Raw genomic sequence first — 26,605 nt, forward strand, 5'->3', positions numbered from 1 at the left:
ACCCAGTAATGGGATTGCTGGGTTGATTGGTAGTCCTGTTTTTAGCTCTTTAAGGAATCACCAATCCGCTTTCCACAATGACTGAAGTAATTTGCATTCCCACTGGCAGTGTATAAGCATCCCCTTTCCTCTGCAACGTCTCCAGCATCTGTTACTTTTTCAGTTTTTAATAGTAGCCATTCTGACTGGTGTGAGATGTTATTTCACCATGGTTTTGATTTGCATTTCTCTGATGATCAGTGATATTGAGCTTTTTTCATATGCTTTTTGGTCACATGTATGTCTTCTTTTGAAAAGTGTCTGTTCATGTCCTTTGCCTACTTTTTAATGGGGTTGTTTCTTGCAAATTTAAGTTTTTTATAGATGCTGATATTAGACCTTTGTCAGATGCATAGTTTGCAAAAATTTTCCCCCATTTCAAAGGTTGCCTGTTTACTCTGTTGATAGTTTCTTTTGCTGTGCAGAAGCGCTTTAGTTTAATTAGAATCCACTTGTCAATTTTTGCTTTTGTTGCTACTGCTTTTGGCATCTTCGTCTTGAAATCTTTGCGGTTCCTATATCCAGAATGGTGTTGCCTAGGTTGTCTTCCAGGGATTTTATAGTTTGGGGGCTTACATTTAGGTCTTTTATCTATCTTGAGTTGATTTTTGTGTATGACATAAGGAATGGGTCCAGCTTCAATCTTCTGCATATGGTTAGCCAGTTATCCCAGCAGCATTTATTGAATAGGGAGTCCTTTTCCAATGGCTTCTTTTTGTCAGCTTTGTTGAAGATCAGATGGTTGTAATGTGTGGCCTTATTTCTGGGTTCTCTGTTCTGTTCCATTGGTCTATGTGTCTTTTTGTACCAGTATCATGCTATTCTAGTTCCTGTATCTCTTTAGTACAATTTGAAGTCGGGTAACATGATGCCTCCAGCTTTGTTCTTTTTGCTTAGGCTTGCCTTGGCTATTCAGGCTCTTTTTTGGTTCTATATGAATTTTAAAATAGTTTTTTTTTTTTCTGGTTCTGTGAAGAATGTCATTGGTAGTTTGATAGGGAAAGCATAGAATCTGTAAATTGCTTTGGGCAGTATGGCCATTTTAACGATATTGATTCTTCCTATCCATGAGCATGGAATGTTTTTTCATTTGTTTTTGCCATCTCTGCTTTCTTTGACTGATGTTTTGCTATTCTCATTATAGAACTCTTTCACCTCCTTGATTAGCTGTATTCCTAGGTATTTTATTATTTTTGCGGCAATTGTAATGGGATCGCACTCCTGATTTGGCTGTCAGCTTGGCTGTTGTTGGTGTATAGGAATACTAGTGACTTTTATAAGTTTATTTTTGTATCCTGAAACTTTGCTGAAGCTGTTTATCAGCCAAAGGAGCTTTTGGGCCAAGACTATGGGGTTTTAAAAATATAGGTTCATGTCATCTACAAACAGGGATAATTCGACTTCCTCTTTACCTATTTGGATGCTCTTTATTTCTTTCTCTTGCCTGATTGCTCCGGCCAGGACTTCCAATACTATGATGAATAGAAGCGGTTAGAGTGGGCATTCTTGTCTTGTGCCGGCTTTCAAGGGAAATGTTTCCAGCTTTTGCCCATTCAGTATGACGTTGGCTGTAGGTTTGTTATAGATGGCTCTTATTATTTTGAAGCATGTTCCTTTAACACCTAGTTTTTTGAGAGTGATTATCATGAAGTGATGTTGAACTTTATCAAAAGCCTATTCTGCATCTACTAAAATAATAACATGATTTTTGTCTTTAATTATGCTTATGTGATGAATCACATTTATTTATTTGCATGTGTCGAACTAACCTTGCATCCCAGAGATAAAATCTACTTGGTCATAGTGGATTAGCTTTGTGGTCTGCTGCTGGATTCAGTTTGCAAGTATTTTGTTGAGGATTTTTGCATCAGTGTTCATCAAGGATATTGGCCTGACATTTTCTTTTTTTTTTTTTTAATTGTGTCTCTGCCAGATCTTGACATCAGGATGATGCTGGCCTCATTAAATGACTGGGGAGGAACTCCAGCTCCAGTGGTTTTTTGTGTCTCGATCTCCTTCAGTTCCACTCTGATTTTGGTTATTTCTTGTCTTCTGCTACCTTTGCAGTTGGTTTGCTCTTGGTTCTCCAGTTTTTAAAATTGTGATGCTAGATTGTTAATTTCAGATCTTTCTAATTTTTTGATGTGGGTGTTTAGTGCTATAAATTTCCCTTTTAACGCTGCATTGCTTGTACACTGATTGAATCTTTTCCTTTAAAAATGAGTGGTGTGGGCCAGGTGCCGTGGCTTATGCCTGTAATCCCAGCACTTTGGGAGGCCAAGATGGGCAGATTATCTGAGGTCTGGAGAGTTCGAGACCAAACTGACCAACATGGTGAAACCCCCATCTGTACTCTAAAAATACTAAAAAAAAAAAAAAAAAAAAAATTAGCTGGGCATGGTGGTGGGTGCCTGTAATCCCAACTTCTCAGGGACTGAGAGAGGTGAATCGCTTGAACCCGGGAGGCGGAGGTTGCAGTGAGCCAAGATTGCGCCATTGCACTACAGGCTGGGTGACACAGTGAGAGTCTATCTCAAAAAAAAAAAAAAAAGAGTGGTGGTATGGGGGCTGGATATTGGTGTTTGAGTTTAATCACTTACCTGCTTGTGGCTATATGAGGAGAGAACTGGGACATAGAACAGCTACAGCTCAAATCCCCCTGCATGGAATTTCTGATCTACTACTGCATTTCAGCCTTTTCTTTAGTGCATTGTTTTCTTTTCCGAGTAGATTATATCCAGTAGCTATAAAACTGATTGTAGCCTTTCTGTTTCCTTTATCTGCAACTCTTCAGTCTGCCACCATTCTCTTGGGAAGCTCATCAAGTAACTGAAAATAAAAATAGCGTGGGGTTTCTAGGTTTCTTCCCATGTTGGGTAGATGATGGGATCCAAGTTAGATGTTTCCTTTTCCTCCCCAGCTAATTTTTCCAAGCATATGGTTATGTGCTTAGTATTTTATCTTAGGTCAGTTTTATATCTAAATTTTTTATAAGTCTAATACATTCTGATTCTTATCAGTTTGCTTTATTTTCTTCTCAAGGATACTTGTAACTTCTTTGCTTAATTTTTCATACCTGATTTCTTTCTCATTTTTGCATCTCTTTATTAGTAATTTTGTGATATTTGGAAGTATTTTAAATTCAAGTTGGCATCAGATTTTTATTCAAAATGAAAAAAGATATTAGAGTAATGCCTGCAGCATCTCTACATTCAGTCAATATGGTGTTTTTCTCTGGGAACAACAGAGAGATATTCTCAGACATGTAAAGTGTCTGGATATATTTCATTACTATATTCGTGATAAGAAAAAATGACCCAAAGAAATATTCCGCAACTCACTGAAAGTAACCAAGATAGGAAATTGGAGCATTGGCACCAAGAGCTCCAAAAGAAGAAGTAGAGATCAATGGAACCTGTTAAATATGGGAGCTGTCTAAATACACATGGTGCATGATTTAAACGGTCATATTTTACCAACAAGCACCAGACGTCCTCCTAAAGTAGAAACTACTTTTGTTTAGAACAATGCTTTGATAAGCAATTTCAGATGGAAAGTAAAGACAATTATAAAACCTATCTTTTTTGACAATTTACTAAGTGTTTTATTTTGTTTTTGTTTTTATTTTGAGATGGAGTCTCACTCTGTCACCCAGCCTGCTGGAGTGCAGTGGTGTGATCTTGGCTCACTGCAGCCTCTACCTCCCTCGTTCAAGTGATTCTCATCCTCCTAAGCAGTTGGGACTACAGGTGCACGCCACCACACCTGGCTAATAATTTTTTTTTTTTTTTTTTTTTTTGAGATGGAGTCTCACTCTGTCGCTCAGGCTGGAGTGCAGTGGCACGATCTCAGCTCACTGCAAGCTCAGCCTCCCGGGTTCACACCGTTCTCCTGCCTCAGCCTCTTGAGTCGCTGGGACTACAGGTGCCCACCACCACCCCTGGCTAATTTTTTATATTTTTAGTAGAGATGGGGTTTCACCATGTTAGCCAGGATGGTCTCGACCACCTAACCTCGTGATCCACCCACCTTGGCCTTCCAAAGTGCTGGGATTACAGGAGTGGGTCACCGCACCCGGCAGCTAATTTTTACGTTTTTAATAGAGGTGGGGTTTCACCACATTGGTCAGGCTGGTCTCGAACTCCTGACCTCGTGATCTGCCCTCCCCAGCCTCCCAAAGTGCTGGGATTACAGGCATGAGCCTGTATGCCTGGCCTATTCAGTGTTTCTCTACTTCCGTTTTCTCACTTGTAAAATGGGGTTAATAGTACCTACCTCATAGGTTGTGAAAGCCCTAAGTGAACAAATAGCTAGTGCTTGATGATGGTTAGCAATTGTTATTTATCAGTGAGTAGAAATTTAAGTATGAAGATTGGAGCAGAGCAGTAGGAGGGAAGGGAAGGGAAGAAAAAAGGCTGAGCACCTCATTGAGAAGCTGGAGCTGAGCGGGTACAACTGAAGCGTCACAAGAACATGTATTTAAGCGCATAGTTTTAGCTCTCCACTATGACACTGAAATGGACCCAACACTACCTCCCACCTCCCCACCACTAACTTTCAATTTTACACTCCCAAGACTTCCGGAAACATGACACCTACTCCTCCCTCTGTGAGTGGCACTTTGAAGGATGGCTGAATTAAGGAGAAGCAGTCTTTTTTATGTCTGGGAAACACTGGGACAGAAATGTAAAATGAATTTTGAAAATTCAGCAGAAGACATGACTCAGAGCCATGGGTAACTTGGATGAATGTACACTGCTGAAGATTTTTGAAAATCTTGGTAAAACTATAGAGTTTCTATAGATTAGACTTTGAGGAGATTCTAACAAGATCTTAAAGGACGATGATAACCCCATTGACATCTAGTATTGCAGCTTGTTAATACAAATGACAAAAATAATTACTTATGAGATAAGAAATAAGCATATGGATTTAAAAGCTTTGATTATTTTAACAAAAACAACAGACTTAGAAGAAGTAAAAACATACTACACATATCATCCTACACAGTATATAGATGATAGTTCATGTTTCACATTAATAGAGAAATACAAGTTTAATTCTGCAAGACAACACATCAGACTGAGGATTGCTTGAGCCCAGGAGTTTGAGACCAGCCTAGGCAGCATAGCAAGACCCTCATCTCTACAAAAAAAAAATTAAAATTAAAATTAAATTTAACTGGGTGTGGTGGCGCACGCCTGTAGTCCCACTACTTGGGTGGCTGTGGTGGGAGGGTCACTTGAGCCTGGGAGATTGAGACTACAGTTAGGCATGAGTGCACCACTGCACTCCATTTTGGGTGACAGAACGAGATCCTGTCACACACACACACATACACACACACAGAGAGAGAGAGAGACATCAGACTGGTCCACTATCTTAATGACATATTTTTGAAAAGATTTGGGTTGGTGAAAGGATCAGGAACCCTAGATGACTCAATGACCCACAGGCATGCTGGCACATGTGGGTAAATCTCAGAAAGTACATGATCCTGCAGGTGACCGGAAGTTTTTGAGCATTCAGCATTCTGGGGCATGTCAGGATATTTCCTTCAAAGTAAAGAACAGACTGCTGCCACTGTCATCCCCTGTTCATAAAAATAGCCAAAATACTTGATGGGCATCTTTAGGTATTAGATATGTGCTACCCTAACTCATTAATTGGATGATCTGAAAAGTTGCTCACTTGGTATAGACCACCTAACAAGAGAAGACTCTGTGGCTGTTCCATGGGGCAGGGTGCATAGATATTCCAAGTGGGTGCTTTTCTGAGGAACCTAACTGACGCAGTCATTATAATAAAACCCTGTGGTAGACTAAACCAGAAATCAGGGTTTGTGACTATTCTAGGATGATAAGAGAAAATATCAGCGATATAGCAGGAGAAAAATCTAAGAGTTTGAAATCTGTTGCTTCTGGGGAGCAACACAGGAAGGAACAGCTATTTCTCTTTACTGTTGACTTTTTAACTATACACTCATATTTTTGTGATACAGGTTTTAAATAATTTGAAAATTGATCATTTTTATTAGTAAATTAATCAGCCAAAACATCTTATTCTTAAAAATAATTTTATCTTTTTAAAAATCTAAATGTTCAATACGAAAGTTTGACAGGGGAAAATTAAATTTATTTTTTGCTTTAATGTACAACATTTAATCAGGCTTTCATTTTTCTAATGATGACATTACTGAAACACACTTCTAGGTAATACATGCTTCCTATGCCATTTCTGTTCCTCCAGCAGAATCAAGGAAATAATGTGTTCACTAAGTTAAAACTCTGATTCTATCAAAGAAAACATGCATGTCCTCCATTGAACTCTATGTGGTATGTTTAATGTGGATAGGAGTTGCAATGTTGCTATTTGAAAGAATTATGAAACATTGTTTAGAACTTAATAAGATAAAAACAAAAATTTTGTACTTTATTGCATATTAATTATATATTTAGATATTTAATATGACATATTTTGCACTTTACATGTTTCAGTACTAAAGGTTTAGACACATCTTATGTTACACATTTTATACTTTGTTACCTATTTAGATATTCTTGCAAAGGAGTGTTCATTCACAAGTTAATGGTTTGGTGAGTTTCTTAAAACCGAAATCTGTCCTTTGGATTGCATAATCTGTAATCAATACTGGCATCATTGCTACTCCTAGTCAGCTGAGTGATGGACAGCTAATGACTGGTTTTCCAATAACACCAACCTCAAATTCCCCTTTAGATAGAGTTTTGGCTAGGGTTCGGAAACATCTTGACTTCTTGTGCTGTTTTTGCTTTAATGCAGTGGAGAGCTTTGAAATACCTTTAGAGCTTTAAAGCCACACTGTTTTTGGTCTGGTGAAGTTTCTATATCTTGAGTATTTGACCTCTCAGGTAAATTTTAATATGATGTGACCTCTCAGGTAAGGCATTAGTTATTCAAAACAAATATGTTTTTAAAAAAAGAATAGGAGACTTTCCTTGGAGTTGGGAAAAAAAGAAAGAACAAAAATTTCTCAATCTACAGGGTCACCTTGACTAGCACCCTGCTTAAGTTGTGCACTGTCCAACTCCAGAGAGTGCTAGTCACAAAAACTGTGAGAATGGAGCTCCAGAAATGTGCATCACAGTGGCCTTGGAGTCTCCAACAAAGACAACGGACTCCCAGATTGCAAGGTGTATCCTGCTATTCAGCACGCAAAGGTATTTCAACACTTCAACATAGTATAATTCTAATCTCCTTTTCAGGCTCACTTTAAAAAATGTATTATCTCCTGAAAAGCACAACCAAGGGAATAGAAATCATCAGAATTCTGTCACTAATATTTCTGTTAGAATTACATTAATTTTCAGATAATTGACATCTTTATTACATTTTCAGTCACTTGTCTAAGATCCACACATAATTCACTTTTCTTTTCTTTTCTTTTTATTTTTTTTTAAGTTTCCTTTAAATGTTGTAATTTTCTTCTTTTGACTTCCTCACAACTTTTGCCCCGTCTCCGGTTAGCTTTTGTTTTTGGTTCTTGTTATGACCAGGATCCTTTTTGAGATATGTAAATCTTCAGCTTTTGGATATATTACACTCTTCTGAACTCTCCAAAACTCATGCTGTTTACCCGTTCTTAACTTTATCCCTTGATTCTCTACTTCTGAACCCTGAATATCTACTGCTTTCTCAGTACCTAGAGGGAATCCATACATCAAAATAAAACCTTTGATATTTTATTATTTCTTGTGTTCCAACCAGAGCAAATGATTAACATTGTGTTTGAAGTTGCTGATGCTATTCTGAAAAATTCTGGTCCAAGACTTCTCTTGCTATTTTACTCAATTATTGATATTAAAGGCACAGTTCATGATACATGGCAAATCAGTACCATTTTCCTACAAATGAGACATCCAACTTGTTAAAGAACCCTGAAACAAATTTTTCACTGGATTTTCAGTTTGAATAATGTAATTGCATTCAACTTGAGTTCCTTTAAGTATATCCTGCTATGAGTACTTCCAATGCGCTTTCCTCTATGGGCACAATTATGTCTCAGTGAACAGCAGGCAGAAAGTACATCAAAGAGAAGGACTATTTTAACAGTTCAACACAGTGAATTGGATGTCAAGAAATCTTAGTTTTGCAACAGCTAACTGGGACAATAGCATTTGTCTATAACTATGTATAAGAATCTGAAAGTTAATATTTCCTACATGAGAAAATATTTGCAATTTCAAAAATCCTTGTAGCCTTAATGTTGGGCATGGTAAAAAAGTAAATTAAGATGCAGGAGAATCAGCAGGGCGCGGTGGCTCATGCCTGTAATCCCAACACTTTGGGAGGCCAAAGCGGTTGGATCACCTGATGTCAGGAGTTCAAGACCAGCCTTACCAACCTGGTGAAACTCCATCTCTATTAAAAATACAAAAATTAGCCGGGCGTGGTGGTGGGTGACTGTAATCCTAGCTACTCAGGAGGCTGAGGCAGGAGAATCACTTGAACCTGGGAGGCAGATGTTACAGTGAGCCGAGATCGCGCCATTGCACTGCAGCCTGGGCGACAAGAGCGAAACTCCATTTCGAAGAAACAAAACCAAACAAAAAAAGAAGCAGGAGAATCCTCCAAAATTAAATTTGAAGGAAACCTTTGAGGCCACCCGTCTCCATTCCTCCAAAAGAGAGAATGTGATGCACACATGCCTTTTTAAATATGAGAGCAAGTCAATACTGTAGACAAAAGCCAGTCCACAGATATCAACTAGAACTTAGCTACCTAATATAACACATGATCCTGTAACTTTATTAACTACTGTTGCTTCATGAAATGTACTTCAAACCGATAGTCTACAGCATAGGAAGTTAAATGCCGTAGAGGTGTATTTTTCCTACCAAGCTCATCCATGATTAAGGGCAAAGGGAAATGTTCTCATCCAGTACTCCTCTACTATTTCAGAATTTAAAAGCCACTTTGGACTGTCTGCCAGTGGCTTCTCCACATGGTGTAGCTCCTGGAAAATTTACTTGATACACATTTGAATATTGACATGATTACCTGAAGGTAATAAAAGTTAAAATTTTAAAAAGTAAATCACAACATGTCACGTCTCTGTATTAGTTTGCTAGGATTGCCATGAAAAAGTACCACAGGCTAGGTAGAGACATTTATTTTTCATAGTTCTGGAGGCTGGAAGTCCAAGATCAAAATGTGAGCAGGGTTAGTTTCTTCTCAGGGCCTGCACTTCTGTGTCTCCATATAGTCTTCCCTTCTGTGTCTGCACCCTCATTTCCTTTTCTTATAAGGATACCAGTCTTTGGATTAAGGCCCAGTCATTATTGCATTTTATCTTAATGAACTCTTTAAAGGCACTATCTCCAAACAGGTATATTCTGAGATACCAGGGATTACGGCTTTGGCATGAATTTTGCAGGGAACACAATTCAGTCCACAACGGTTCACTACTCGAAAACTTTCCCTGACTAGTTTTGAAAACTCTTCCCTTGTAGCTCTCCCTCTTGCTCACTAATCTCCAGTTGAATAGGCTTCCGCTCAATTACTAAAATGTGCTGAGACCTTTTCTGCAAGAGCTTTGCAAACACTGCATCATCTTCCTGGAATGCTGTCTCCTCAGCTTTGCCTTACTAATTCCTTACTGTTCTTGGGGTCTCACCTTAAATATTTCTTCTCCAAAAGGTAGGATATCAAATTAGGCGCAAAATATGATGATAGAAATATATCCATATATGTAAATAACCGTAATTACTGCAAAACAGACTAAATGATCCAGGAAAGTAGACAATATTTTCAGATTAGCTAAAAAGATCAAATTCCAGCTCTGTGTTATGTATAAGAAACATAAGTCTGAAAATGAAAACACAAACATAACCTATGCAAATTATAATCAAAAGAAAACTGAAGTGTCTCTATTAATTATCACACTAGACAGTTTAAACGCAAAGAGGAAAAACCAATTGTTATGAGTGATAAATTCTATATCAAAATTGTGACCTTCCATTTCCCAAACTTCACCAATAGGAAAGTAAAATGACAAGCCACAAAATGGGAAAAGATGTTTTCAGAACTACAACTGGAAGAGAATGAAAATCTGTAATATATAAATAACTTTTTCAAATTAATGACAATGAGAAAAACAGCCCACTAGAAAATGGGGATATCATTTCAACAAATAATTCACAAAAGACAAAACTTACGAAAAGATGCCTAATATCATTAGTAATCAAGGAAATGTATTTTAAGTCACAGATGCCATTTCACATCTTCAGATTAGCAAAAAGGAAAAATGTTAACATTGTCCAGTCTTGCAAAGATGTAGGGTACCTAGAACTCTTCTAAAAAGCAAATTGAAGTATAAATTGATATGACTTTGGAAAACCACTTGGCATTATTTATTCAAGTAGAAAGTAGATATACACTTAACATGACTCAGCATTTCACTCCTAGGTTTATAATCTGGACTGGGGGGGCAATGAGCTGTGCCCCGAGGGCCCAATCTAGCCCAAGTCTTGTTATATTGCAATATACACATGTCCATTTGTTTATGTAGTGTCTACGGCTGCTTTCACAGTATACAGGCAGAGTCAAATAGTTGCAACAGAGACCATATGGCTCTCAAGCGAAAAATATTTACTATTTGGCCTGTAACAGAAAAAGTTTGCCAACCTTTGGTCTAGAGAAATTCTTGCAATTGTCCACCAGAAAACATTTACAAAAATGTTTATGGCAACACCGTTTTTAACTGCAAGAAACTGGAAGCAACCCAAATGTCCATCAATAGTAAATTATTACACAGAATAAAAATATGAGTTAACTAGAGTTTCACATAACAAAGTGATGCATCTCAGAAGCATAATGTTGAACAATAGAAATAAGTCTGAGAAAAATTACAGTATGGTTCCATTTACATAAAATTTATTATAGCACCTTATTATTTAGGTGCACATGTGGTAGTATTATATGTAGAAGGAAGACAATGATAAATTCAAAATTCAAGATAATGGCTACGTCTGAGTGGGAATATAAAGGGAAGAGATTGTGAAGGGGTAGTGGCAGGTTTTTGAAGTTAAGGTAGGTAATGCTTTCCTCCTTAAACTTAGTGGTGGTTTCCAGGTGCTCATTATATTATTTTTCTTTGTATCCTATTGTTATAAACAGAATTGTATCCTCACAAAATTCATATGTTGAAGCCCCAACCCCAGTGTCATTCTATTTGGAGATAAGGCCTTTATGGAGGTAATTAAGGTTAAATGAAGTCATAATCAGGGGGCCCTAATACCGTAGGACTGGTGTCCTTATAAGAAGATGAGGGGACATCAAAGAGTGTGTTTTCTCTCTCTCTCTCTCTCTCTCTCTCTCTCTTTCTTTCTCTGCACAGGCACAGAGGAAAAGCCAAGTGAGTACACAATGAGGAGTTAGCTGTCTACAAGCCAGAAAGAAAGTGCTTGCCAGATATAGAATTTGCAGGAACTTTGATCATGTACTTCTATCCTCCAGAACTGAGAAAAATAAATGTCTGTTGTTTAAGCCAGCCAGTCTGTGGTATTTGTTATGGTAGCCTGAGCAGACTAACATAAACATGAACATGTTTATAAATGTTTTATGTATTCAATATTTTTATTAAATATTATGGTAGTAGTAAGACCTCTTGAGGGGATATTAAAGCTGAGTTCTGAAGAATAACTAAAGGTATTATATCGAGTACAATATTTGTATCTCTCAGGTGATTGAATGTATTGGCACTAATTTTATCCGGTGTCAGTTTTGGTATTCTGTGTCTTTAAAGGACTTATTTAAATTATCCAATTTACTGACATATTCATACTATTTCCTTATGACCCTTTTAATGTCTATAGGATCTGTAGTCATGTCTCTCTTTCATTCTTGATATTGATAATTTATGTTTTGTTTTATTTTGTTTATGAGTCTATTTAGAAATTTATTGGGCTTTGATCCTTTCAAAGAACCAACTTTTGGTTTCACTGATTTTCTATTGTTTATTCATTTTCCATTTAATTAAAAATTCTATTATTATCATCTTTATTATTTCACTTTTTATGCTTATTTTGGATTTTACTTTTCTTTTGAAACTTCATTAAGTGCAAATTTAGATTACTGATTTTAACCTTCTTTCTTTTCCAATATAAACATTTAGAGATAAAAACTTTCTAAGGACTGCTTTTTGCACATCTCACAAAATTTGATGTTTTCAATTTCATATGAAATATTTTGCAATTTCCCTTGGATTTCTTCCTTGACCCATTGATTACTTGGAGTGTGTTACCTAGCTCCCAAATATTTAAAGACTTTTCAGATACCTGTTTTTTTTTTTCTGTTCTAATTTAATTCTGTTGTGGTTAAAGAAGGTATCTTGTATGATGTCAGTCTTTTAATGTATTCAGACTTGTTTCATAGTCCAGCATATAGTCTACCTTGTTACACATTCCATGTACACTTGAAAGTAAAATGCACAGTTGATCCTTGAATAATTCAGGGGTTAGGGGCACCGATCCCTCACACAGTTGAAAACCTGTGTATAACTTTTGACTTTCCAAAAACTTAACTACCGATAGTCAACTGTTGATCAGAAGCCTTATCAATAAAATAGTCAACTTACACATATTTTGTATGTTATGTATATTGTACACTGTATTCTTACAATAAAGCATGCTAGTGGAAAGAAAATGTTATTAAGACAATCATAAAGAAGAGAAAACATATTTACTATTCATGAAGTGGAAGTGGATCATTGTAAAGGTCTTTATCCTCATTGACTTCATGTTGAGTAAGCTGAGGAGGAAGAAGAGGAGGGGTTAGTCTTGCTGTCTCAGAGGTCAAAGGGGAGACAGGAGAGGCAGGCACACTCAGTGTAACTCTTCTTAAAAAAAACCCGTGTATAAGTGAACCAAGTAGTTTAAACCCCTGTTGTTCGAGGGTCAATTGTATTCTTCAATTGTTGAGTGTAGTGTTCTTTAAATGCCAATTAGATTAAGTTGGTTGATAGTATCATTCAAATATTTTATATCCTTCCAAATTTTTTTGTCTACTTACGTTGGAGACCAAAAGAATGAGGGTCGTGACCAACTCAGTATACCACCGGAGGCTATATGAGCAAACAGCAAACTATTCTCATGAATGCAGGTTGTTGACAAGCTGCGTCTGCCACGCAGAAGGAATGCTGAGGGCCGTTACCCTCCGGGGTCAGTGTTTCTTGTGATTATCTATAGGCACAACTGAAGCTTGTTAGCAATCATGTGAACTTGTGATCAATCAAGCAACTGACAGATCCTTACCTCCTCCTCCCTGCTCTTTCTACCCAACAAATAGGAAGGGCTATAGAAGCTCAGGGCTGCCTTTGCTCACTAGAAACAAGGAGCCCCCAATCCCTTTTTAAAAACAAATCCTTTTTTCTTTGTTTTCATTTCTGCATTTGTCCCCCTTCACTCAGTCCTGTAGTAAAATTCACATACTTAAGCTTTTATGAAAAAGTTATTAAATTACCATCAGTAATTTTGAATTTGTCAATGATGTAAGTTTTTTCTTGTGCATTTTAAAGTTCCATTAAGTATATATACATCCACTATTGTTATATCAACAAATATTTTTTCTCTAATTTTGTTCCATACTTACTTATCAGGGAATGGTTAATTTTTTTTTTTTCTTTTTTTTTTTTGAAATGGAGTCTTGCTCTGTTGCCCAGGCTGGAATGCAGTGGTGTAATCTCGGCTCACTGCAAGTGCTGCCTCCCAGGGTTCACACCATTCTCCTGCCTCAGCCTCCCGAGTAGCTGGGACTACAGGCACCCGCCACCACACCCAGCTAATTTTTTTTGTATTTTTAGTAGAGACGGGGTTTCACCATGTTAGCCAGGATGGTCTCGATCTCCTGCCCTCATGATCCGCCCACCTCGGCCTCCCAAAGTGCTGGGATTACAGGCATGAGCCCCTGCACCCGGCCAGGTAATGATTAATTTTTTAAAGAAATTGTATAAACAGTAATTTCTCAATGTAAAGAATTATTTTTTAAAATACAGAGCAAAACAGTAAAGCCTCTCTACCTTCAACTCCTCACCCTCCTCCACTTATCCATCTCACATCTAAAGCTATTAACATTTCGATGAAAAAATCCAGGCTTAAAAAAGCTTTCTTAAGCTTCCTCCTTCAAGCCATAGTTTTAACCCAGGGAAAGTTTGAGACTGAGCTGTGTGTCTTGGTGAGATGTTCAAAGTGATCATTTTCTATGCCCTCCACCATGAATCAGGTTGTAAAGGGGAGCTGTGTAGTAGTTAAGGTCAGAGAAAAGAAACTAGAGAATTCCTCAATCTTGTGGAGACTGGTTTTCAGGACACGCTTTAGCTGTTGGTGATGTGCAGGAATATCCTGGCTGACTAAACTAACGCAGGAACAGAAAACCAAACACTGCTTGTTCTTACTTGTAAGTGGGAGCTGAACAATGAGAACACATGGACATGGGGAGGGGAACAACACACACTGGGGCCTGTAGGGCAGTGGGGTCAGGGGAGGGAGAGCATTAGGAAAAATAGCTAATGCATGCTGGGCTTAACACCTAGGTGATGGGTTGATAGGTGGAGCAAACCACCATGGCACACGTTTACCTATGTAACAAACCTGCACATCCTGCACACATACCCCGGAACTTAAAATAAAAATGAATAACAATAATGAAAGAAATATGCTGGCTGACATATGTGACAGGCATATGTACATGAGTTTTTAAAATTAAAAACCACTTTGTATCATTCTATTATATTCTAGATTTGGATACTCTATCAATGGAATCAGTATGTCTCCAATACTTAAGAAGTAGACGTGTACTCATAAATTTAAGGGATCGGGGACTCTTTAGTGAGTATTCTGTTCTCTAAATACCTCTTTTTAAAATTTCTGTGTCTGCTATTTTCCTCTCCACATTTTGACTAAGAAAAGTCCTTACATGAAAGTTAACTACCAGTAAAAGTTGTTAAATGGCCCTAAAGTCACTTACCACTTGCACGCTCTAGTTCTATTGCTAAAGTTTGTTTTCCCTTTCCCTTAGCGAAACAAGTGATGTGGAATATTTCTCACATGAAGCTGTATCAATAGTCCAGGACATGAAAAATAACATAGAATTTTACTTTGCACTCCCAAAGATTGAGTGCTAGCTAACTAATTTCACCATTTATTTCAGGATGAACTTTCAAGGTGAAGATAGCAAAATCTGGTGCTCTGAATCTGACCCATTTCCTCTAGGGGAGAGATATGAAAGAATGATCCGATCTTATAAGTAATAGGACTCAGATATTTATGTTCTAAAACATACATAATCTTCATTGTGGAATATAATGGCTCAGTAGGAATAGGTTTATCTTTTGAATCTATTTTCAATTTTATGAGGCAAACTTTAATGTGATGTTTCCTAAAGTCGCTGCCCTCTCAAGTTTCTAAGGATAGCTCCTCATTCTCATGTGCCAGAATTGGATAAAAGTCAATCATTTCTGTGTATCCATCGAGTTCATTTATTATACATTTCAATGTATAAATAATAATAAGTAATATGTTTGTATAGTACTTTAAGGCTTACAAGACAGTGACATTAAATATTTCACTTGTTGTGTCTCACTGACTCAAACATTTTACATTTTAGCATCTCTGAAATCAGGATACATCTTACAGTTGATGGTGTTATAGTTTAACTGGCAGTGTTTTTTTTCCTTTGTTGTACATAAAATAATGCGTGTCTTATAATCAATCATATGTGAGAGTCTATGAAGCAGAGTAATTCTGACCAAAATTTTCAATTCGATGTGATAATTTTACTGATAAAAGAATTGAGGTTAAAAGAGGTAACATGTTTTTCACAAAGATAACATAGGAGGTAGTGGATCTTGAATTTGAAATCTGACTCTTAAACCCATTTGTTACTACAAAGGTATTCATCCAGGGTGGTCAGATAGTGCAGAAAGAATATTGGCATCAAAGAATGGTGTAGACAACAAACCATAAATGAACAATAGAATATGAATCATCTACTTCACATTTTTACCCAGAAATCTTTGCAGATCTTCCCCTGCATCCTCTGCCTCAACATACCCACTCAGATATTCATCCACAAATATCTTGTTTCATAATTTCCAGTCTTCCCACTTCTGTTCTAAAAGCCACAACACTAAATGTTTACTGAGATTTAGTATATTAAATTGTCCTCCACCTTGTAACTAACACATATCCCATGCATCACACCCCAACATTGGACATAACTTTCCCTGGCATTATTTGGATTACATCATTCACATCCTAGAAACTCAACCGAGCTTCCAGTCCTCCTTTTTAATGTTCTGTGGGTGCTGAATTTGTAGGAACAAACCTTGAGTGTACTTATAAGACAAAAACAATCAAATTTTATAAACAAACAAACAATACAGTCAGTGTAGTGTTTTTGTTTTTGTTTTGAGATGAAGTCTCACTTTGTTGCCCAAGCTGGAGTATAGTGGTGTGTTCTCGGCTCACTGCAGCCTCCGTCTCCAGGGTTCAAGCGATTCTCCTCCCTCAGCCTCCTGCCTCAGTAGCTGGGGTTGCAGAGGCATGCCACCACTCTCAGTTAATGTTTGTATTTTTGTAGAGACAGGGTCTCCCCATGTTGGCCAGGCTGGTCTCGAACTCCTGACCTCAAATGATCTGCCTGCCTTGGCCTCCTAAAGTGCTGGGATTACAGGTGTGAGCCACCGCTCCTGGCCCCAGTGCAGTGTTTTTTGACATGTTAAAACCCAACTAAGATCAATGGAGAGTTCAAAATGATCAGTGACCTACAGAACAATCATAACACCTTGGAGTAGATGCCTAAAAATGATTTGCTGATGATTAAACTTTTGTTTATAAGGCAAACCTGGCCTCCTCAGGATTGGAATCTAAGATTGGACCTCACCAGAATATCCACAGTGCAAAGAAGTTTATTGAGATACATGTTAGAGGAAGATGTATTTTATGATCTCAAAACCATCTTACTAACTTTTGGAAGGATGCCGATGTTGAATAAAGACTAATCAAATTCCATGAAAATCAATAGTACTTACCTTCCTGCTAGCAAGAGCTTAATATGGCAGCAACTGTCTTTTCTCTGTGTGTCTTTAACACAGTGCCAGACCCATGGTCCTGGACAGAGCATTAAGATTCAGCAGCGATGATTTGTGTTGTGATCTTGCTTTAAACATCAAGTAATTTAGCATCAAAATATTTTTAAATAACAGCATATTTTTAATTATGGGAAGAATTTTACTCCTGTTTTTAAAAAGTAAACCTCCAATGTAAGAAAGCAATTTACTTTCTTGGTTAAATAAATAAAAATTCCTTGAATAAACTTCCTGCATTCGTGTACAGTCAATGTTGGATGAAACTTTTCTCAGTATTTTGCTATAAGTTCAAGTTGCGTAGTTGTCTAAGACAAAATGTGACAAACGGATCAGCTAGATGTCAAAAGATGCATTCTAGGTTTGGATCTGCTTTTATTTAATACCAGCTTCTGGGTCTAGAAGTCCCCAAGTCTTCCAGTCTCCTGGGGTCACTCTTTCCTTTAATATCTGAAATAAGATGGCACCAGTCTATCTGATATGCACAGCAGGAAGTTCAAGCCTTCCCCAAGATTTTAGGGCATTCCTAGAGGGACCTTACCAGTTCATGCACACCTCCAATTCTGGATTTATGCTCCTTCTGGATTCTCAATCACTGTACTTATTGGTCAATACCTGGGCTGCTGTCCTCTCTCTGAACTTCCTTACCCCATACCCGACCCCACCTCTCTCCCCTCCTTTTCTCAAAGGACCACTAACCACAGCTGTTCTGTGTAGCAGACATTTTATTGAAGGCTTAGGCTAACAGAAGTGAATTACATACAGAGAGGTTAGAATTGGCAACCACATAAAATTGAGAATTAGATATCACTGTGCTAAGATCTGAAGGTCATCTCTACTGCAGATCATTTTCTGTGGGTCCTTCCCTCCAAACTTAACTTGCTTCCATCTTCCTGGATCCTCTCCCTCAGCCATGACACGTCTTTTCCATCCCTCCCTTTCTGCCTCCCACTTCCACTGTCAGATTAGATTCTCCCAAAAACTCTTTTTATCCAGAGGAAAAAATTTCAGTTACTTTGAAAAGCAACATAATTAACTTCATTGGCCTTGATCTTAACTCTTCAGGCCGTGCCCTACCGACTTTTAGTGCCAAATAGGTTATTTGCCATACAGAATCAAAAATTTTACCCTAAGAGGAATTTGGACTTTCCACCAGGTCTGACAGCTTAAACTGAAATAAAAAGCAAAATAAACAAATAAGTAGGTTTACAAGAACATTTTTCTCATTCCCACTAGTGTTGCCATTAAGGAGTATATTTAATACAGATCATTTTAGAGACAGGGCCAAAACTCCATTCTTCTGAAAGTTTTTTTTTTTTTTTGCATGAATACTATTTGGAGAAACAGAAATGTTATCAAAACTTTGTATATCTTCATTTACCTGTGTAACAAATCTGCACATCCTGCACATGTACCCTGGACCTTAAAACAAGAAGAAAATTTTTTTAAAACCCTAAAAATCTGTGTATTTCTTATAGCCCTGTGTTATCATGTCTATAATTCATTTAAAATCACTTTAGTACAGACAGCATGATATAAATAAATGTGTGTATTAATTTTAATCTACACCTTCAGGGCTGTTACTTATCCTAATTAGAAATTTATACAGAGAGAGAGAGATCAGCTAGCATTTAAGCAGAAAGGCCACAGTTACTCAGGGGCTACACATGTTTATCTTCAACCAAAACTAGAAACTTTGCTAATTTACATATTGAGTATTGAAATGACTTTGTGTTTATGAAATTACTGACTTGATAATTAGCGTAAAGAATGCTAGAAACGGTTAGATTAGTTAAACAAGCGGCACTGGAGATATGTGGATTGAGTAAATTACTTTAGATAGATAGGCCACAATTGCATGCACCTGCAAGCCTTTGAGATAGCACCAAGGACACAACTCCAGTACCAATTTTAAAGGCTAATGGTTGACTGTTGCCAATTACTAGGTAAACTAAATTCTATTTATTTATTTATTTATTTATTATTATTATTATTATACTTTAAGTTCTAGGGTACATGTGCATAACGTGCAGGTTTGTTACATATGTATACTTTTGGACTGTTGCTATACTTGCTTCCAGTGAACCCTCCATTCAAGATGTTTGCAGATGGCACAAAAGAACCAAGAACTAGGCCTTTCTGGAACTCACAGAATGAATTGTGTGATGGTTTATATGCCTGTTTGCTAAAAATGTTTGTCTAATAAATGTATACATGTAACAGAATTTGTTCTTAGACCTTGATTTCTTTAAAAACATATCCAGGGCCGAGTGCAGTAGCTCACGCCTATAATCCCAGCACTTTGGGAGGCTGAGGTGGGCAGATCACAAGGACAGGAGTTCGAGATCAGCCTGGCCAATATGGTGAAACCCCATCTCTACTAAAAATTCAAAAATTAGCTAGTCGTGGTGGCGGGTGTCTGTAGTCCACGCTACTCAAGAGGCTGAGGCAGGAGAATTGCTTGAACCTGGGAGGTAGAGGAGGCTGTATTAAGCCAAGATCATGCCACTGCACTGCAGTCTGGGTGACGGAGTGAGACTCTGTCTCAAGAAAAAAAAAAAAAAAATCCAGTTGGGCAGAGTGGCTAATGCCCACAATCCTAGCATTTTGGGAAGCCGAGGAAGGAGGATTGCTTCAGGCCAGAAGTTCAATACCAACCAGGTCAGCATAGCGAGACCCCGTCTCAAAAAATCAAACAAAAATAAAATAAAATAAAACAGATGATGGAGCATTAGCTAAAGCTCTGTAGGAGCTTTGATTTCAGTGAATACTAATATCTACCAAAAAGAACCTAATAGTTGCACAAGACTAAACTGATTCAGATGAGTTCCAAACTCTCTTGTAGCCAGAGCTCGACTGTGGTAGGGTCACCATGTGCTCCTGCAGCACATTGTACAGGGTTAGACATATGCATGCTTAATAAATGTAGAATGAATGAATAACTGGGGCATACCGTATATCCAACTAGGTTACTGAGGGGATAAGAATGAAGAAGAAGATGCGTTGTTCTTGTTCATTTCATCATTTTGGTGTGTTATGTAGAAATTTGGATATGGACACAATAGAAGTGAAATCAGCCAGGCTTACTATATCAGGACAGGGCCTCTTAGAGGAGTACCTGAATTATACACTCTTGTCAGCATGCAGGGGTGATCAGGCCCAAGAAACTATTTTGCAAAACTAAAGTGTTTGAAAACTGAGATAGGCACCAGAATGTCAATTTGTTGCTTTATAATGAGAAATAAAAATAACATGAGCCAAAATTCTAGCATCAATGAGGCCAAAGAAGCTCTAAAAAGGACGTTAATGGACAGATAAGTCAAAATAAGAGTTACCTGGTAAACATGGGTGTTAAGAAAATGAGCTAGTAAGTCAAATGTTTGAAAAATATTGTATGGTTTTGTCTTATTTATCTGTACATTACAGATGTAATATTGACAATAGAGCACAAAGTTGATGGCCAGGCCTCCTCTCTTCCCCCTTTTTTTTTTTTTTTTTTGTTGTTGTTGTTGTTGCTGTTGTTGTTTGTTTCTTTTTGTTTTTTTGTTTTTGTTTTCTGAGATGGGGTCTCACTCTGTAACCCAGGCTGGAGTACAGTGGCGTGATCACAGCTCACTACAATCTCGACCTCCTGGGCTCAAGCAATCTTCCCACTTCAGCCTCCAGAGTAGCTGGGACTATAGGCATGCACCGCCACACCCAGCTAATTTTTCAAATTTTTTGTAGAAGATGAGGTCTCACTATATTGCCCAAGCTGGTCTTGAACTCCTGGGCTCAAGTGATCCTCCCAGCTCAGCCTCCCAAAGTGCTGGGATTATAGGCGTGAGCCACCACACCTAGCTATACCTTAAATCTTTTTACCGTTGAATTTTGTGAGCCTGGATCCATTGTGAGTTTGGGTAAATTTTGCATTACTTTTTATACATACTCTAAGGATATACTAAACTTAGCACATATTTGGCACCCCCTAATCTTGGTACTAACAGCAGATAAACATCATCCTTGATTGTCAAAGGAGGGAAACACTCATTACGAGATCCTTCACAAACAGCCTGCTTTACTTTGTATATGCTTTTTATAATCATGATGATCTGAATGATAAAGCTTGAAGAAATATCAGACAACAGTCTACTCTAAGTGACCTTTTCTCCTTAGATATAAACATCTACATTATTCTATCCACATTTTGTAGGGCTCATTATTATGAAAACGTTACATTAAGCTTTATGGACTATTTGAAAGAAGAACCAAAATCGTAGCCCTACTCATGAGAAGTCTTAAATTTAGTTAGGAAAACTTGGTTCAGATACACAGCACAACTAGAGAACAGTTACTCTGAGATAGTCAGGTTGGTAGATGGTCTAGTTTTGAGTTTAAAAGCTTTATTCATTGAATGAATGCTATAATAAATGCTACTTTGTCCCTGGAACTGAAATTACAAAAGGAAAATTAATGAAATAAGTTTATAGAAATCAACATGGGGTGGAATATGGCAAGGAGATTTTGTGCAAAAAGGGAAGTGAATTCTATCCCATTGGATATTTAGAATGGGTAAAAAAGGTGGGGTGAACATTCTAGACTAGGGGTACAGCAAGAGGAAAGGTAGAGGATTAGAATGACCACAGTGAGTGAAGAGAATGAGAACATATAGTCAATTAGTGAGGCAGAAGCTAAGTGACTAAGGTACTCACTAAGTCTAAGTGAGTAAGAGAAGAGAGAAGAGAAATAACAGGTCGGGTCTGTACATTATGGATTAAATGAGGTCTCACAAAAATTTGGGAGGAAGGTATTAATAACCCCATTTTACTGAGGAGACTAAACTGCACACACAGACTCCCCACAGTTACAAAGCCTAGAACAAAACTCTAGGAATCAAGTACTATTGCTTCTCAAAAACAGTTAAGCAGACTGCTGTGTTCTTTTCAGGCTAAGGGACCCTGACATGACATTAAGCAAGGGTCACACACTAGAAAGTCACCAGCTACATCTTAATGACATACTCTGACCCACAATTTTTGTTTCTGTTGTTTACTTTTGTAGTTGTTCACGTCTAAATAACAGAACATTTCTCATAAGAACACTGACTGTGTGGCCACACGGGGTCTGCATTCCAGCAGGGGTAGCATCTGAGGACGAGAGCTGATCACCAACTGCTCCTTCCAGTGAGACCAGCGCGCTCCAGTTCTCACTGTGACTGACTCCAGACACACCACTCACTTGTGTCCACTGCCTAACCCCTTTGGGTATTTGAGTTTGCAAGTACTGCATTCAGATAACTCGACTGAGTAAAAAATTATGGAAGCAACAACAACAACAAAAGAGGTGACCTTACGTACATGTTTCCCAAAAGGCTCTCTGTCCTCAGAAAGTCCCTTCCATCTCACACAATTCCCAACTCTGTGAGGAATCAGCCTTGGATGGAGAAGAAACACAGGCTCTTGGGCCAATGTATTTTGTTTGCATAATTTTTCTTGAAATACCTGTCACAGAAACTGAGCCTGGTCTGATAGGCTTCTGTAAAGACAATGTAAATGAGCATGGGTAGACAAATTAGAGCTATATAAATCCTAAAGAGTCACATTTGTTATACTCACAGGCATGCCTATTTAGGGAGGCAGGAAGATGCCAATGCCAAGTCTTAAATACAAAACAAATGGGCCAGAATCACAGTTACGTCATGGAAACAGGAAAATCAGTGGTTAGAGGACTGGCATAGCTGTAATTCTACTGTTGTTTTAATGTCATTTTTAGTCTCTGAACAGAAGAGTTTTTGATTTTTATTTTGAGATGATACAAAATTGTTCCACTGATCTTAAAATTGACTTCAAAAGACGTGAGATACTACATTTTAGTCCTAAAGCAGCTGGTACACAATGCAGAAATTGCCATATACAAGTTTCCTGAAACCTTTGCGTATATATTCTAGTTAAAAAGACGTGTATTTTTGTAAGTAGAATAATTAATTTTCTCTTCATCACTAAAAAGCGTATTTTAGCATCTAATTAAATCCAATGCTGTGCAAGGCACTTTACAAAGAGAATTGCCTGTACTGGCGGAGGTAACAGCAACAACAAAAACCCACACCTGTAATCTCATCCCATGATCAAAGAATGATCCCTTTTTTAAAGTACCACTGACATTTTTCATATGGACAGGTATTCATATCATTATAATCTGAGACATGAGTCTACAACTAACTCACACATGTTTGAGATAAATAAATTATAGAATAGATTTGTTTTATGAAAAGGAGCTAGCAGTTCTCTGCTTTGAGACTCCAGACTGTGAGGCACGTCCAGCCAGCCGCGCGTGCCCTGACATTGTTCTTAGCTACTGCCCTGCTCCTTGCTGGTATTTGCAAACTCTTAACTATCTTGTTTCCTCACCTAAAATGCAGTTCCGCCACTGATCTTCTCTACTGGGAGTATAAACTAAGTCTACACAATATTTAATCCTCAGCCATATCCAGGAGGGTTTCCCTGAATTGACTCTGGTGTTGGGTGTTCACATGATAAAAATCAGTTTCCTATATGTCAAGCAAAATATAACAATGTTATTGTTATTTTAATTTTACATTTCTGTGAATACAAAATGTTACATTTTTTTCCCATAGGTTTATATGGCAATTTCAAGTTATCTTTTGTGAATTTTCCCCCTTTCCTTTGGAATGGTTTCCTACTAACTTGTGAGCGATCTTTTTAAAGATTAACACTTTCTGATAGATCTGTGGGATTTTTTAAAAAGAGTTTTGAATGCACATAATTTTTACTTTTTATCAAATCTATCCTATCTCTTTTTTATGTGCATATATAATTAGGAAGTCCTTCTCCATAGTAAGACTAATTAATTGCATTTACCTGTACCGTATTGCATTTAATTTTTTAATGTTAAAAATTTCATTTAACTCCACTTGTATTGTATTTTGTTGTACTAGATAAGAGATAAAGACCTTTGTTCTGCATTTTCCAAATAGGTAACATACTGAACATGGACTTTAATCTTATACCATATTAAAAATTTAACTCAACAGGAATGAAAGGCATAAATATAGAGCTAAAACAGGGAAACTATCAGACAAAAACATAGGAGAAAAGCTTCATGACATCAGATTTGGCAATGATTTCTTAGATATAATACCAGAAGCACAGACAAGCAAAGGAAACAGAATAGATAAATTGAACTGCATCAAAATTTAAAATTTATTCATGTATCAAAGGATACAATCAACAGAGTCAAAAGACAACTCATGGAATGGGAGAAAATATTTGCAAGTCATCTATCTAATGAGCGAGCAATATCCAGAATATACAAAGAACTACAACTCAACAACAAAAAATAACAGCCAATCAAATTTAAAAATAGGCAGATGACTTGAATAGACACTACTCCAAGGAAGATATACAAATGGCTAATAACCACATGAAAAACTGCCCAACACCATCATTAGGGAAATGTAAATCAAAATCACGGGGAGATACCACTGCATGCCCATTAGAATGGTTACTGTCATCACACACACACACACACACACACACACACACACACACACACACACAAACAAAAAAGAAGATAACAGGTGTTAGTGAGGATGTGGATAAATTGGAACCTCTGTGCACGGTAAGTGGGAGTGTAAAATTTTGCAGTGACAATGAAAAACAGCATGGCATTTCCTCGCAAAATTTTAAATAGCGTTACCAATTTCACTTCTGGGTGCATACCCAAAAGAATTGAGAGCAGGATCTAGCCAGGTGCAGTGGCTCACGCCTGTAATCCCAGTACTTTGGGAGGCTGAGGCGGGTGGATAACCTGAGGTCAAAAATTCATGACCAGCCCGGCCACCATGGTGAAACCCTGTCTCTACTAAAAATACAAAAAATTAGCCAGACACAGTGGCATGCATCTGTAATCCCAGCTACTTGCTGGTCTGAGGCAGGAGAATTGCTTGAACCCAGGAGGCAGAGGTTGCAGTAAGCAGAGATCGCGGTCCAGCCTGGGTGACAGAGCAAGATTCTAAAAAAAAAAAAAAGAATTGAGAGCAGGATCTGAAGAGATGTTTGTACACTGATGTTCACAGCAGCATTATTATTCATAGTAGCCAAAAGGTGGAAGCTACTCACATGTCCATTGGCAAATGAATGAAGTGTGGTACATATACACAATGGGAAAGAAATTATGACACACAAAGGTAATAAAATATGACACATTCTACAACATGGATGAACCATAAAGATGTTATGCAATGCCAGACACAAAAACAAAACAAACAAACACAAAAAACAAATACTGTTCAATTCCACTTACATGAGGTACCTAGAATAGTGTAACTCATAGAGACAAAAAATAGAATGGTGTTTGCCAGGGTCGAGGGATGAGGGGATAGAAGAATTATTGTCTAACGGGTACAGAGTTTCCATTTTGCAAGATAAAGAGTTCTGGAGATTGATTACACAATGAGAGTGTACTACCCAGAATTGTATTCTTAAAAGTGGGTAAGATGGTCAATTTTACAATTAAACAATTTTTTAAAAATTGGATAGATGGAAGACAAATGAGGGTGGGCAGAATGAAAGGGCAGGGGAGATGTGCCTGATTCTTCTCACCCACAGTATCTCAGCTTCTGCTCCTGCCAGGACACCAACCTTTCCCTGCGTACAGTGCGACTGCAGTGCTGCGGGTTTTTTCTGGTTTGGTTTGGTTTAATTTCATGGATACTTCAGTGGGAAAATGAGGCAGAATGAATCAGTCACTGTTAGCTAACCATAATTTTAAGATCCACCCTCCCTTTAAAAAACATACATATAACGTTTTACAAAAATACGCACGTCCAAAATCATGTTGGATCACTGCTGCAGGAACAGGAAAGAATGCACATTTATTTGAAAGCTAACAATATGCCAGGGCATTTTTGGTGCTATTCCTTTTCATCTGAGATCTTCTGATTCTAAACCTGGAGATCCATTTTAAAGTGCAAACACCCATATATAGAGCAAGCATCCAGGGACAGGACCGTGATTGAAGGCATTGTCCTAAGAACGCAGGCTTAGGTTAAACCCCTTTCTTCCAGGAGCTCTGTGTGTGTATGTGTGTGTATGTGTGTGTGTGTGTGTGTGTGTGTGTGTTGTAATTGCGTCTGATTCACCTTACTGGCAAATAGGGGATCTTCTCCGTGAGGATGGGAACTTGTGGTTCAGTGATTCAAAGTTGTTCCAGTTTTACCAGATATCAAGGCAGCACATAACATTGAAGCTTAATTTTGGTCCTCACACCACTGTGTGTGTGTGTGTGTGTGTGTGCGCACATGTGCGCTGCGGTGAGGTGGGTGGAGGTGTGTAGAGATGTGCAGCCACTGAATGTTTGGGGAAACAGGACACTGCAGGGTAGACTGGAGCCACAAAACCAAAGGACAAGCAGTTTTCTCTTTGCTCTTTTGGAGCACTCCAGGGC

Source organism: Chlorocebus sabaeus, chromosome 21, assembly GCF_047675955.1.
Source record: "Chlorocebus sabaeus isolate Y175 chromosome 21, mChlSab1.0.hap1, whole genome shotgun sequence".
Lineage (NCBI taxonomy): Eukaryota > Metazoa > Chordata > Mammalia > Primates > Cercopithecidae > Chlorocebus > Chlorocebus sabaeus.